The following is a 15,160-nucleotide window of genomic DNA, read 5'->3' on the forward strand; positions in this document are numbered from 1 at the left end:
AACCTCTTGTGGCAGATCATGTTCACTGCCCAAGAATGAGCCCTTAGTGCGTACCAGCCGTTACAGCGAGCTGCACGTGCAACCAGCAGCGCACCGCCAGACGAGAAGGTGACGGCGGAGGACAGCGGTCATTGGAAGGCTGCTCTTCCGGTGTGGCTCTTGTTCTGGGAAGCAGGCCTTGTCTGCCAGCTGAATTCACAGCCGCCTGAGTCACAGGCTCGCCACGAGGTCGGCCTTGCCGCCTGTTTCTTTGCACAACAGCGCTGCGGCAAAATAGCTGGGGGCGCGGAAAACACATCAGAAGTGTCAGCACAAGTTATTCATCGTGCTACCGATTGTTCTGGGCTGGCTGACTAGTTACACCATTTTTACACAATGTAGCTGTTTGGCTGTCACTTGGTCACAACAGAGAGGTCTTAAGTAGCCTTGGTGACTTCGATTATCAATCGCTTTTGTTTAGACACATAAAAAAGGCGTTCATCAATAGTTTCACCGTTACTATAAACTTCTATCGTCCCCGAAACGTAAAAACTGCCTGGGGGGGGGGGGGGGGGGGGGGAGGAAAGGTTCAAATGGCTCTGAGCACTATGGGACTTACTTCTGAGGTCATCAGTCCCCTAGAACTTAGAACTACTTAAACCTAACTAACCTAAGGACATCACACACATCCATGCCCGAGGCAGGATTCGAACCTGCGACCGTAGCGGTCGCGCGGTTTCAGACTGTAGCGCCTAAAACCGGCCGGCCCTGTGAGACAACATTCGGTACGCCAGTGCTACCATACCCAAGATACCATTCGATATCTAGTGCCCGAAAATTATTTTATTATTTCAGTTTTGACGACATGGCGAAAGTTGAAATCCTGACGTTTCCTGTGTCTCACTTGGTGCCATAACGTAGTACATCGTTCGTGATGATCATCTGCCCTTGAAACTTGGCGGTTTCAAGAAGACGACACTCGATAGTCTTCCGATGTACAGCGCGAATCCGAACTCCGACGACAACATAGATAATTTTTGAATATGAAAAATTCTTCTCGTAGTTCGGATCTGCATCTGTAACCACCTGGAATCATCTGTCAAAACTGGATTTTGAAACATTGTATCCAGAACATTTTGTCTGATTATGTGTTGGACGGCATTCGGTGTACGATGCTTGCTCGGGTGACTCATTTTTAAGGTTCTGAACATACGGATAGACGTTCAAATTTGGCACATACTAAGATACGATCCCTTTCCGGTGAAAAAATTTCAAGCTACTAAGTGAGTGCAATGAAAAAGTACGACCGTTTATGTCGGATATTTTGATACTAGCAAACTAACTCGGCAAAACCTACAGGGCACTTCCCATTGGCCTAGAGTAAAGATATTTGTCAAGAAACAAGGTTTAACAGCCCAAGTAAAGGAAAACATCCAATAAGTGTTAATTTGTAATTATATCCCACGAAAAAAATATTTCTTTTGTCATTTGTTATCAGACCTCAAACTTAAAATTAAAACATTCTCGAAAGTCTTGGAATTCCCAGAACCGATATCTTGCCAGTATCAATGTCGATAACAGGCGTACACCGATGGGCTTCTCGATTCCCGGGGTGGATGAACTGTCTATATACATAATTAACGTTGTTCGGAACTCCCAGAACTTGAGTGCTACTCGCACCTGGCCAGTTTTAGTTAGAGCATTTTTTTGTGTAAGGCAGGTATTTAAGTTCGACAAACAAGGCTTAATTTATCACTTCTGCCATCAACGTAGCATGTATTCCATCAAGAGGAAAAGAAATTTCCTCTATGATTTTCTTTACAAAAGGCAAAATAGTGTTTTATCCAAAGTGATCTCGCTCTCGACGGGTCGTTAACCTGAAATGTATGAAAGAAAGAAAGGGTTGGCGGAAGGGGGTGGGGGGTGGGGATGAGCCGAACAAGAAACAGTTTATACGAGTATAGTCGGAACTAATAAACTAGACGTCTTAAAAGGAAGAAATTGGTAGTATCAATAATAGAAACGTGCAACGGCTGGGCTGGAACCAGGAAAAAGTGAACACACGTGCGTGGTCAGCAGAGCCGTGGACAAAGCCCGGCTATCTGGTGTCCAGCGCTCAAGGACACAAAGGGCTGCAGCTGTTTGCTTGCAGATAACGCCCTGAATCAGCGCCCCTATGCTCCCTATTGTCTACCTGTGAGTTGCTCATCTGGTCACTAGGTTCTACCTGTTACAGTGGCTGCCACGGCCAAGGTAGACATTCGAACTTAAATAAGCACTTCTCTGTGGTAACGTGTAGCGGCACTTTTCGCCTGGTGACGCCGTGGCTGTGGCTTCCTAAGACAATAGTAAGCACTGCAAGCCCATATTGATCCATGTTGGCTCAACAACCAACCCCTACCGCACGGACATGGGTCGAAGCAGAGTCAAAGAGCAAACATCCCTCCTCATACCGTACCAAAGTGCCCTCATGACTGCGGTTAGTTTATTGGAGCACTATGGCACAGTTTGGGAGTGAGTAGTTGGTGCATTGTCTTGCTGAATTTGTGACAATGACAGGCATACCAGTTATCGTATTTCATCCCATGTATGCATTTGCCAAGATACGCTGTTGGACTGAAGTAGCTACATGAACTCGCTTTTCTTATGGGCTTTCCCCTGTGATTGTAGCTTGCCATGTCTTGAGTCACCGGTCTGTGATGCAGTCCTTCAGTAAAGAAATTTCTCTCATCTTGATAATCTTTGCACCTTAACACTGAAAAACACTGAATGGCGTGCGTCACGTTGGTTCATCTGTCTGCTGTTACAGTCAAATTATCAGTAGGCAGTACTTGATGTCCAAACCTTGTTGTCCCTGGGGGCAGAGTGTTCACTGCTGCCGCATTACACGCAAGGGAAACAATCTTGTTTCTTGTTGATGCAAGAGGGTGACGGGGGGACGGGGGGGGGGGGGGGGGGGGGGCGCAAACGACCGCATCTCATTCGTGCCCGCTTATCTTCTTCAACAGTAATCTCAGTTTGATTATCAGCTGACTATAGCTACGTTGATTTGTTTATTGTTACCGCATGGATATCCTCGATGTATGGTTCATTTAGCATACCATATTGAATATACTGTACGGGTAGGAAAAAGATGGGGATATTTTACGCTTAAAATGACTTAGACGCTGTTCGCCAGAACTTATTTGTTGTGAACAAATACTTTCAGTATATTGACATTTTTTCCTATGCACTTTGCTTGACAGCAGATCAGGCAAGCCGTCACTCCGGTATCGTTACTGATTAATATAGATATCGAAGTGATATATTCATTCTGATTCTTTCAAGCGACGTCATTGAAACCACGGAACGTAGCACAAGCCATCTGCAAACATTAGCTTACACTGGTGCAGTGTATGTGGTCACTGTTGTTGCTGCTTCATGTTTCCATATGATCCCACACAGTCCTGGTTTGATTTGCGCATGGGGCTACGAAATGTTGCGTCACATTACTGCAGTGCTTATTATTAATGAAAAAATTATAAAATTACAGTCCTCATTTTGGCGTGGTTGCTTTATTCAACAATGGTTCAGTTTTTTGAGCATGGATTGAAGATGTTATTTTATTACACAGTAGTTCAGGATGAGATTGAAACATAGTGAGATTAACTTTACATATTTTTGGTTATTGAGCAGAACTTCATCAGATGCCCGCCTATCACAGAACACCTCACCTTTATGTGTTACACTCTAAAATTCTGATTTTTTATTTTATTTTTTATTATTATTTTTTATAGATTGAGTGCACGCTAGTTTGTTTTATTAGTATCGCACTTGTAGGTGGCGAATAGACACTGAACTGGTCATTTGTTTTATTCCATAATTTAACTTCTTTATTTAGTTCAGGCACGGTAGGGATTTTGTAACTGCTACTGTAAAATGTGACGTTTCATAGTCCGTTTACTGCCTGCGACCTCTTGACAGGTCATTTCCCAACTCGTAACTCTCGTAGAGGTAGGTGAGTTTCATTTCCCGAGCGGCCTAAGGCGCTGCAGTCCTGGACTGTGCGGCTGGTCCCGGCGGAGGTTTGAGTCCTCTCTCGGGCATGGGTTTGTGTGTTTGTCAAGTTCCATTTCCGATTTTTGTACACAACTTGCTGCTTTACACATGGAAGAAGAAGGGAAGAAAGACTGGGTTTAACGTCCCGTCGACATCGAGGTCATTAGATAATGAGCACAAGCTCGCTGCTCATGGCATTTATCTCATGGGTTATACAGGGTGTTCCAGGAGGAATGGTCAGTATTCAAGTATACGACAGGAACGATCACTCGAAGCAAAAAAGTTTAGAAAACATGGACTCTACAATACTTACATTAAAAGCTAAGAGGACTTCTTCATCTTAGATACTGTGAAACAAATATCTTCTACCGCAAGTTCTTTGCGTTCCATGTTCTGGGAGAGGTAGAGTGGTCAAAAATAGGAAAAAATTCTCCAGTAAACATGGGCTCTAAAATGCTGCCTTAAGAGTTATGAGCACTCGTTTAGTAGAAGAGATCCGCTTCATATTAGCTAGGAGGAATAAGATCTCATACCTCCTAAAGTACGCATTTAGTGTTTATTCCGAATGATCGTTCCTGTCATATCACTGAATATTTACCATTCCTCCAGGGGCACCCTGTATATGAGTTTCCTAGTCCAGTTTCGTTAATGACGGACGCAGTCTCACTTCAAAGTAAAGTTGAAAAAGAGACGCCGGCCGCTGTGGCCGAGCGGTTCTAGGCGCTTCAGTCCGGATCCGCGCTGCTGCTATGGTCGCAGGTTCGAATCCTGCCTCGGGCATGGATGTGTGTGATGTCCTTAGGTTAGTTAGGTTTAAGTAGTCCTAAGTCTAGATTGATGACCTAAGATGTTAAGTCCCATTTTGCTTAGAGCCATTTTGAAAAAGAGACAGTGACAGCGGTAAAGCTATATCATGTAGGATCAAAAACGGAAGCTAATATATATTCATGTGATGTGAAAGTGGCTGTGTCATTTTTGACAAGGAAAAGTGATGACTTACTGTGTGCTATCTCGAGGGCCATTTGTTTCACTCGGAATAGGGACATACTTAATCAGATAGGAGTAATACCAGATAGCACTGAAGCTCTGATTCATATCTGTGCTCTCACTGATATGACTGTAGTCACCTGCTGTTTTGTGAAACATTGGCCAGTCTATCAACAGAGATGGAGTGATAACTTGGATTCCGGATTGTTAGGAATAATTTAACGAGAATATCAAAGTAAGTACACACGATGGGCGGTAACACGCCAAGATCTTAAAAGAAAACGTCAAAGGGGTTTACAATGAAACCTTTAAACATAAGTCATCGAGGTGCATTACATTAAGTTTAGTATCAGATAGATTGGGTTTTGAGGCTTTGACATATGTGATTGCACGTTTACATGATTTGTTTCATCATTACTGTTGTAACCACGCTGTAGTTTCTCTGCGTTAACACATTTTGACAGCCCCACAACGTGATGCTGGTGGGCGAGACAAGCAGGAAAAGGAAAATACACAGCAGGGCATCTGCATTAGACGATTGTTCTTGCTGCCTTTGGTGTCAGCTTTTATCCTCAGAAGTTCGACATTGGTGTAACTGTTTAAATTGCTTGTTTTTATCCTGTTGGTAACAGAATTGATGTGCTGTTGCAGAGAGAAAGTGACACCGCATAGGAACGGTACATGGTTAATGCTGTCGTTTTTATTAATATTTATAAATTTGGCGTATTGTCGTATTTTCTTCTTGAATTGCGGGATTAACGTTATAACGATCTCCTCCTCCGCGTCTATAGTGCCTTAAAGCGGAGCCACTTATTAGATCTTCACATAAAAATTACAATGTTCTCGTGCCGAGTAAGGATAATAAAAATCAGATTAGCAATAGCGCTATTGAACTGCATACAAACTTCCAAGATCTCACAAACACTATCCCAGCTGTGTCAAATGTAAAATTGTAGCCCTCATATCATGCGTGGAACGTCAGAGGAACACACGGTCACTGGAAGAGAGATACACCAAAGAACCCGCCGATGCCTCCGTCCAGATAGTCCAGACGATAAGTGGAATATTTGAGTCTGCTACACTGTCATTACGTCTGTTACTAAAGATAAATTTTGTAGGCTGTTGCTAATCCACATTGTGTACTACCGTTTATATCAAATAGTCATAACAATCGTCACCAGCCTCCCTCTATGCTACAGGGCAAGGTTAACTAGTTTCAGCCGCTACTCCGTTAATTGAGCCTTGTTGCTGTATGACTGCACTAAGAGCAGCACAGGATCGAGCGATGGAACGGGTAGTTATAAACAGTTAGTGGGCATCGTAAACTCCATGGTGGTTTCTTGCACTGTCCTCGGGCCTCGGAAAAGATTTCTCGAGTCCAAAGCAGCTCCCACACTGTTTAAACATTAATCACTTTAAGCCCAGCATTGCGGTGTTGGGTTGTACGAGGGACAGTCGGCAATTAAATAAACAAATTGGGTGACAAATGAAACTGTTTGTAGGAGTAGTTTCATACTTTGCTGACTTCAGGTCGGCAACGTCTGGATCAGCTGAGAACACCTGACGGATAAGAATGTTTTGTTTATCACCTCACTATCGTATGTATTTTCGGCGCGTCCTCCTGAAGTTTCCACATTGATCCATTTTTTTGGTCTATGAAGATGAAAACCTGGCTAGGATCGTTTCTCTAATGATTTTACAATATATTGAAGGTTGTATGCTGGCCGCTGTGGCCGAGCGGTTCTAGGCGCTTCAGTCTGGAACAGCGCGAGCGCTACGGTCGCAGGTTCGAATCCTGCCTCGGGCATGGATGTGTGTGATGTCCTCAGGTTAGTTAGGTTTGTTTTAAGTTCTAGGGGACCGATGACCTCAGATGTTAAGTCCCATAGTGCTCAGAGCCATTTTGAAGGTTGTGTGAACCGCAGGAATATGTGCGTAGAACAGTTCAAAAACGGTCGCACATTTGTGACGTCCTGTCCGGCCCGTTGAATTGTCAACTCCTTCGCTTGGAGCCGGCATTGATGCCATTGTTCGTGAAGACCGACCGACGTATGACAGTTGAACTCATAGCAAAAACATTTGTAGTAAGTGTGGGTATAGTTCCTAACGTTATCAGCAACAAGCTCATGTACAGAAAAACAACTGCAGTTTGGGCCCCAAAAGAGTTAACCTTTCATTTTTCTCCTTTGCAGATATGCAAAGCAAAGTTAGAACTTTCTTTTCATCGTTGTCCTTGAAGTTCAACACTGGGGACTGTCTTGCAGATCGGCAGTGTTGCTTTATGAAGGTAATTGAAGAGAATCTGCCATTAGGATGCACTACTGAGCTCATGACGCGACAATACGTGTTGGTCTGTGGTGCATAGTTAGTCTGGCACACATTGCTCTATTTTAATGATTATTGTTAGTTGCAAGGAAGAATACAGTAACGTAAGAAAATTTCTTTACTGCAGGTTATAAAACTTAATTCATCGTTGGGTCAGTATATTAAATTGGTGGCTGTTATGTCGAGAGGTAGCAAAAGTCTTATTTTGTAAAAATGCACAGGTTTTTCCTGCATCAGTTTGTCTCTTTAATTATTGAATGTTGGCTCAGTAACTGGCATTCCCAGTGGCTGTGGTATTTGTTTTACTTTTTCATTACACTTAAGTTACGTTTTCCAAGCTGCCGGAATGCCCCGCAGCGTGCTGAGTATAACGCGAGATGCCTCACTGACACAATGCGAACTGGTTTCCTAGGGTGCGGGCAACGGAGTACCGCTACGGGCGCTACCTGCGGGAAACGCTTGCGTGCTTCGGGAAGACTCTGGCCCACGCGTCACAGCGATTTGCTTGGTTGGAGGAGGGGAGGAAGTCGAACTGGGCAGCAGCAAATTACTAGGCGACAGCTGCAGTATTTGTTTCTCGCGCACGGGCAGTAACGCATTTCAGGTACTGCTTTTCCGCCATTAGCTATTTACTTGTCGACTTTATCTAGACAGAGCATCCCTCCATTGTGTGGCATCCACTTCTTGCTTTTTCATTCTGGCCCAGAATAGGTTTTCTTCTTATTAGTAGATCACTATGGTACGACTTGTTTTGGATCCATCCACTATATCGGAATCTGGCGGTTTTTAATCCATGTCTTTTAGCGGTGTTTTGTTTTTGACGGACAACGAATATTGAGAAATAGATTCCGAGCTTTTCCGCTCTAATGTTGTGATCATGTGAGCAATAACATTTTGATATTCTCTTGTAAAGCTTTTAATATTTTTTAAAATTTTAAAACAATTTACCATGCCAGTGTATTTCTCAGGATTGTTATTCCTTCTGGATTTATTGTTATACAGATATCATCTGAAGATGTGGCTTTTGCGCCACGAAACCAGTAGCGGTACAATAATAAAGAACAAATACAGCTGAAGCGGTTATTAACACCGAAGATGAATAACTGAGAAGTTAATTCTTTCGAGGAGGAGGGAGAAGAGACTAGTGTTTAAAGTTTCGTTGAGAATGAGGTCATTAGAGACGGAGTACAAGCTGTGATTAGAGAAAGATGGAGAAGGAAAGCGGCCCGCCCTTGCGAAGAAACCATCCCGCCATTTGCCTTACGCGATTTAGGGAAATCACGGAAAAACCTAAATCAGGATGGTCGGAGGCGGGTTTGAATCGTCGTCGTCTCGACTGCGAGTCCAGTGTGCTAACCACTGCGCCACCTCGCTCGTCATATTCCTCTGATCTAATACTTGAAACATTCACCATAAACATCGGATGACCGCTTCTCTGCCTCAAAGGATGAGCAGCTTATTGAGCTGATACCCGCGCCGGTCCCGCGCGGGGTAGCCGTGCAGGCTATGGCGCCTTGCCACGGTTCGCGCAGCTCCCCCCCCCGTCGGAGGTTCGAGTCCTCCCTCGGGCATGTGTGTGTGTGTGTTGTCCTTAGCGTAAGTTAGTTTAAGTTAGATTACGTAGTGTGTGAGCTTAGGGACCGATGACCTCAGCAGTTTGGTCCCATAGAACGCACCACTACCACCATACCCATGCAGCATATTTCGTGGAATATGGCTAACGCAGAGTTGATGAACCAAATGCAAAAGGAGTTAATTTAGTCAGAAACTTAAGAAAAATAAATGAAACATGTAAGAAGAAATGTCTTTGGTTATGTCCAATGTAATACGTTTGTAAATATGTTTTTACTGAACTTTTAACCCCTGTTATAATGAATTGGATGGTTGTTATTGTGATCACTTCAGCAGATGACGATTAAAATTCGGTCCGTTGAAGAAATCATTGAATCCGTTCTTTACACTGAATCCTTTGGCGTTACCGCCGGCACCAACCAGGGTACCATGTTGTCCTTGAGCAGTTTTTTAATTTCTGGTACGTCTGCGTTTTAAGGCAGTGGTAATAGGCATTCTACAGCATCGTCGAACAACGGTTTTGTTACTAAAATGCTATACGCTCGTTCTTCTTCACGATATGAGAACATTTGTGTGACTGCTTCCTGAGTTTTCGTCCCAATAATAGACATTCTTCCTCCTCTCCCCTAACTTCCATGTACTTTCAGAGTGCCAAAATTAACAGGTTTTTAGATCGATCACTGCGCTGCTACTGTCGCGCCATACTGCACCGCCCACCCCTGAACTCGCGTCTCGCCAGTGAACCCCACAATAGTGCTCTTGTCATTTTTTACGTCCCGCGCTCAGGAAAACGTTTCAAGCAGCGTCCAGCGGCTCGCACTGAACAGCGAAAGAAGCAGACGTAGTCCGCAGTACGCTGCTATAAACTTCTGCATCTACAATTCTATGGTATAAATGGAATAGTATATGAGTGGTTTAAGTCATACCTACAGAACAGGAAGCAAAAAGTTCCCTTCTATGGGTCAAGTGATTTAAATGAGCTTGACACTTCATCTAACTGGGGTGAATTTACTTTAGCTGTTCCACAGGGTTCATTCATGGTCCCCTTCTGTTCTTGATATATGTGAACGACCTCCCTTCCTATCTGAAACAGGAAGCTGAACTGACACTGTTTGCTGATGATACAAGCATCATTATTAATCCAGTAAAAGAAAGTCCAGTTGAAAATGATACAAATAAGGTCTTTGGGAAAGTCATTAATTGGTTTTCTGCAAATGGGCTTGCTCTAAACTTTGGGGAAAAAAAGAACCACACTGTACATCCAGTTTTCTGCTGGGAAAAGTACAGTTCCTTCAATAAATATAACACATCAACAGAAGTCAGTAAACGAGTAGAGCAACTAAGTTTTTGGGTGTACATATAGATGAGAATATTAATTAGAAAATGCATATCTTGGATCTCCTGAAGCGACTAGGTTCAGCAACTTTTACGATCAGAATAATTGCCAATTTTGAGGATATAGAAATTAGTATGCTAACACACTTTCACTCTCTGATGTCATACGGAATAATATTTTGGGATAACTCAACATTTAGACAAAAAGTATTCATTGCTCAAAAGAAAGTGGTTAGAATAATGTGTGGGGTTCATATTCGCACATCTTGTAGGCATCTTTTTAAAAGATTGGGAATTCTTACTACAACCTCGCAATACATCTACTCACTAATGAAATTTGTTCTCAACAACATGGACCATTTTAAAAACAACAGTGACACTCGTGATTATAATACCATAAAAAAGAAAGACATTATCCTTTGCTCAACCTATCTTTCGCACAGAAAGGGGTAAAATATGCTCCTATAAAAATTTTCGACAAATTACCAGATGAAATAAGGTGTCTGACAGACAGCAGTAATAGCTTCAAAAATAAATGGAAATCTTATCTCCTTGACAACTCCTTCTATACCATAGATGAATTTATGAATAGGAATAAACAAAACTATAAATATAGTATATGCATTTTGTGCCATTTAAGGGAATGGGGTAAATAATAGAAATATTAATCTTGAACTATATATATAAATACCAGGTGATCAAAAAGTCAGTATAAATTTGAAATCTGAATAAATCACGGAATAATGTAAATAGAGAGGTACAAATTGACACACATGCTTGGAATGACATGGGATTTTATTAGAACCAAAAAAATACAAAGGTTCAAAAAATGTCCTACAGATGGCGCTTCATCTGATCAGAATAGCAATAATTAGCATAAAAAAGTAAGACAAAACACAGATGATGGTCTTTACAGGAAATGCTCAATATGTCCACCATCATTCCTCAACAATAGCTGTAGTCGAGGAATAATGTTGTGAACAGTACTGTAAAGCACGTCTGGAGTTCATGGTGAGGCATTGGCGTCAGATGTTGTCTTTCAGCATCCCTAGAGATGTCGGTCGATCAGGATACACTTGCGACTTCAGGTAATCCCAAAGCCAATAATCGCACGGACTGAGGTCTGGGGACCTGGGAGACCAAGCATGACGAAAGTGGCGGCTGAGCACACGATCACCACCAAACGACGCGCGCAAGAGATCGTTCACGCGTCTGGCAATACTTTGTTTTTATTTTTCGTTCTAATAAAACCCCATGTCATTCCAAGCATGTGTGTCAATTTTTATCTCTCTATCTACATTATTCCGTAGTTTATCAAGTTTTCAAATTTATACTGACTTTTTGATCACCCGGTATATATTACGAGGGCAGTTCAATAAGTAATGCAACACATTTTTTTTCTGAAACCGGGGTTGTTTTATTCAGCATTGAAATACACCAGGTTATTCCCCAATCTTTTAGCTACACAACACTATTTTTCAACGTAATCTCCATTCAATGCTACGGCCTTACGCCACCTTGAAATGAGGGCCTGTATGCCTGCACGGTACCATTCCACTGGTCGATGTCGGAGCCAACGTCGTACTGCATCAATAACTTCTTCATCATCCGCGTAGTGCCTCCCACGGATTGCGTCCTTCATTGGGCCAAACATATGGAAATCCGACGGTGCGAGATCGGGGCTGTAGGGTGCATGAGGAAGAACAGTCCACTGAAGTTTTGTGAGCTCCTCTCGGGTGCGAAGACTTGTGTGAGGTCTTGCGTTGTCATGAAGAAGGAGAAGTTCGTTCAGATTTTTGTGCCTACGAACACGCTGAAGTCGTTTCTTCAATTTCTGAAGAGTAGCACAATACACTTCAGAGTTGATCGTTTGACCATGGGGAAGGACATCGAACAGAATAGCCCCTTCAGCGTCCCAGAAGACTGTAACCATGACTTTACCGGCTGAGGGTATGGCTTTAAACTTTTTCTTGGTAGGGGAGTGGGTGTGGCGCCACTCCATTTATTTGCTTTTTGTTTCAGGTTCGAAGTGATGAACCCATGTTTCATCGCCTGTAACAATCTATGACAAGAAATTGTCACCCTGAGCCACATGACGAGCAAGCAATTCCGCACAGATGGTTCTCCTTTGCTCTTTATGGTGTTCCGTTAGACAACGAGGGACCCAGCGGGAACAAACCTTTGAATATCCCAACTGGTGAACAATTGTGACAGCACTACCAACAGAGATGTCAAGTTGAGCACTGAGTTGTTTGATGGTGATCCGTCGATCATCTCGAACGAGTGTGTTCGCACACTCCGCCATTGCAGGAGTCACAGCTGTGCACGGCCGGACAGTCTTGCTTGACCTTGCGGCAATGTTGACACACGCTTTGCGCAACGACTCACCGTGCTTTTGTCCACTGCCAGATCACCGTAGACATTCTGCAAGCGCCTATGAATATCTGAGATGCCCTGGTTTTCCGCCAAAAGAAACTCGATCACTGCCCGTTGTTTGCAACGCACATCCGTTACAGACGCCATTTTAACAGCTCCGTACAGCGCTGCCACCTGTCGGAAGTCAATGAAACTATACGAGACGAAGCGGGAATGTTTGAAAATATTCCACAAGAAATATCCGGTTTTTTCAACCAAAATTGGCCGAGAAAAAAAATGTGTTGCATTGCTTTTTGAACTGCCCTCGTAAAAAATTTTGTTTCATATGTGCTGTTCTTGTGCATTTGACACGTTCCACATCATAACAGCTACCGTACCGTGGGATTGATCTATGGAACACGCAACCAACTAACTAACTAACTAGGAAAGCGTAACTTTAGTGCTGTATTGCAGTAGAACTCCACGCAAGTATTATTTGAATCAAAATCTCCTGACAAGGGAACCTCCCCATCGCACCCCCCTCAGATTTAGTTATAATTTGGCACAGTGGATAGGCCTTGAAAAACTGAACCCAGATCAGTCGAGAAAACAGGAATAAGTTGTGTGGAACTATGAAAAAATAAGCAAAATATAGAAACTGAGTAGTCCATGCGCAAGATAGGCAACATCAAGGATAGCGTGAGCACAGGGACGCCGTGGTCCCGTGGTTAGCGTGAGCAGCTGCAGAACGAGAGGTCCTTGGCTCAAGTCTTCCCTCGAGTGAAAAGTTTTTACTTTCGCAAAGTTATGATCTGTTCGTTCGTTCATTGACGTCTCTGTTCACTGTAATAAGTTTAGTGTCTGTGTTTTGCGACCGCACTGCAAAACTGTGCGATTATTAGACAAAAGTACTTGCCTCTCCAATGGGAACCTAGAACATTTGACGGACGGACGGACGGATAATAATTGTCTGAAAATAAAAAAATAAACTTTTCACTCGAGAGAAGACTTGAACCAAGGCCCTCTCTTTCTGCAGCTGCTCACGCTATCCACGGGACCACGGCGCTCCTGATCTTACACTATCCTTGATGTTACCTATCTTGCACATGGAATACTCAGTTTGTATATTTTGCTTATTTTTTTCATAGTTCTACACAACTTCTTGTTTTCTCGATTGATCTGTGTTCAGTTTTTCAAGGCCTATCCACTGTGCCAACTTATAACTAAATCTGAGGGGGGTGCGATGGGGAGGTTCCCTTGTGAGAAATATTCTGTGACCTCATCAAAAATGGCATTCTGTTCAGGTCAGCCCAGAAACTTATTCCAGAAAGCCTAATATGCTTGCCTAACAATAATTTCAAGGTGGCTCCAACTCCGACACCTCGATAGAGAACCCATGTTGTTGTTTATGTGTTTGCTAATGTATTGTTATTGTTGTTGGCGATGAGCATCAGGTTAGCAGGTGCGCGGCTGTTGTATTCACAGGTGGCGGTGGCCAACAGGTGGCGGTGGCACCGTAGCAGGTACACACCGGAGGCGAGGGAGGTCCCACGCTCACACTACACAGCATTACACAGACCACGTTCAGTTTGCTGACGGTGTGTTGTTGTTGTTTGTGTTGACAGGTGGCGGTGAGCGGCAGGTAGCGACGGCCGCGTAGCAGGTGCGCGGCAGAGGCGGCGGAGAGGGCGGGGCCCCCCCATGCTCACGCTACGCCTCGTCTCGACGCACTTCCTGAAGCAGCCGTAGGCGGCCGCCCGGCCACGTCAGCATGTGCCGCGACCGGGACATGAACCCGTGACGCTCCCAGTCTGTCTGTCTCTCTCTCGCGCTCACGACTAACCGAACCCATCCGACCCATCCGAAAAGGACTGAACCTCGCGAGGACAGTAACCAAGTACACACGCCATCGAGAGCATCGCTACACGCATTCTTCTGTTCTTTACGACTACCGTACTGTGATCTGTGAGAAAGAAAACGAAAAGAATCAAGAAAGGAAAAAAAAGAAAGAACGCCTCAGACACCAGCCGACACCTCCAATCTGTGGAACATCGCAAGGATCTGTATCGTAAGTACTGATTTATCCCCGACCATTTGTTCTATCGTAATGGATGTATATTGATATATACTGTAGAGCAAGGGTTCCCAACAAAATTTTGTCGACGACCCCCTCATCGAGCATGATTGGTACCTTGTCATGTCACAGTATCAAGTACCTAAAAAACCCAAATTAAGAGTCTTTTTATTCGTTTTCTATTTTTGGTACTTAGAAAAAACATTTACATATTCATTATTGTTTTGTAAATAGTTCCGCGTAGTCAGCGCGTACACAACTTTCCTACTAAAGCGCGCCCCGCTAAGCACAACAGCGCAGGTGCAGCGCTCGTCCGTCTCCGCACTACGAGATGGCGCTGCCTTAGAGACGGACAAAATTCTGCTTCCGCCGATCCGCGTATTAATATGTAACGCAGCCAATGAGATTGCTGCTAACGTAGAACCTTTTCTCCTCGCGGATCACACTCGCGCAGTGATACCTGAACGCGCGAGGTATTATAACGAGTGTACAGAC

At 43.7% G+C, this 15,160-nt stretch overlaps 1 long non-coding RNA gene across 1 annotated transcript in view; it reads left to right on the forward strand.

The window, feature by feature from the left end:
• LOC124545079 overlaps window positions 1-15,160 on the forward strand; it is a 486,583-nt gene that overhangs the window by 388,511 nt on the left and 82,912 nt on the right. The window contains exon 4 of the long non-coding RNA XR_006967588.1: window positions 14,217-14,659. This is a non-coding gene — a long non-coding RNA (uncharacterized LOC124545079). The remainder of the gene's footprint in view (window positions 1-14,216; window positions 14,660-15,160) is intronic.

Source organism: Schistocerca americana, chromosome 8, assembly GCF_021461395.2.
Source record: "Schistocerca americana isolate TAMUIC-IGC-003095 chromosome 8, iqSchAmer2.1, whole genome shotgun sequence".
NCBI lineage: Eukaryota > Metazoa > Arthropoda > Insecta > Orthoptera > Acrididae > Schistocerca > Schistocerca americana.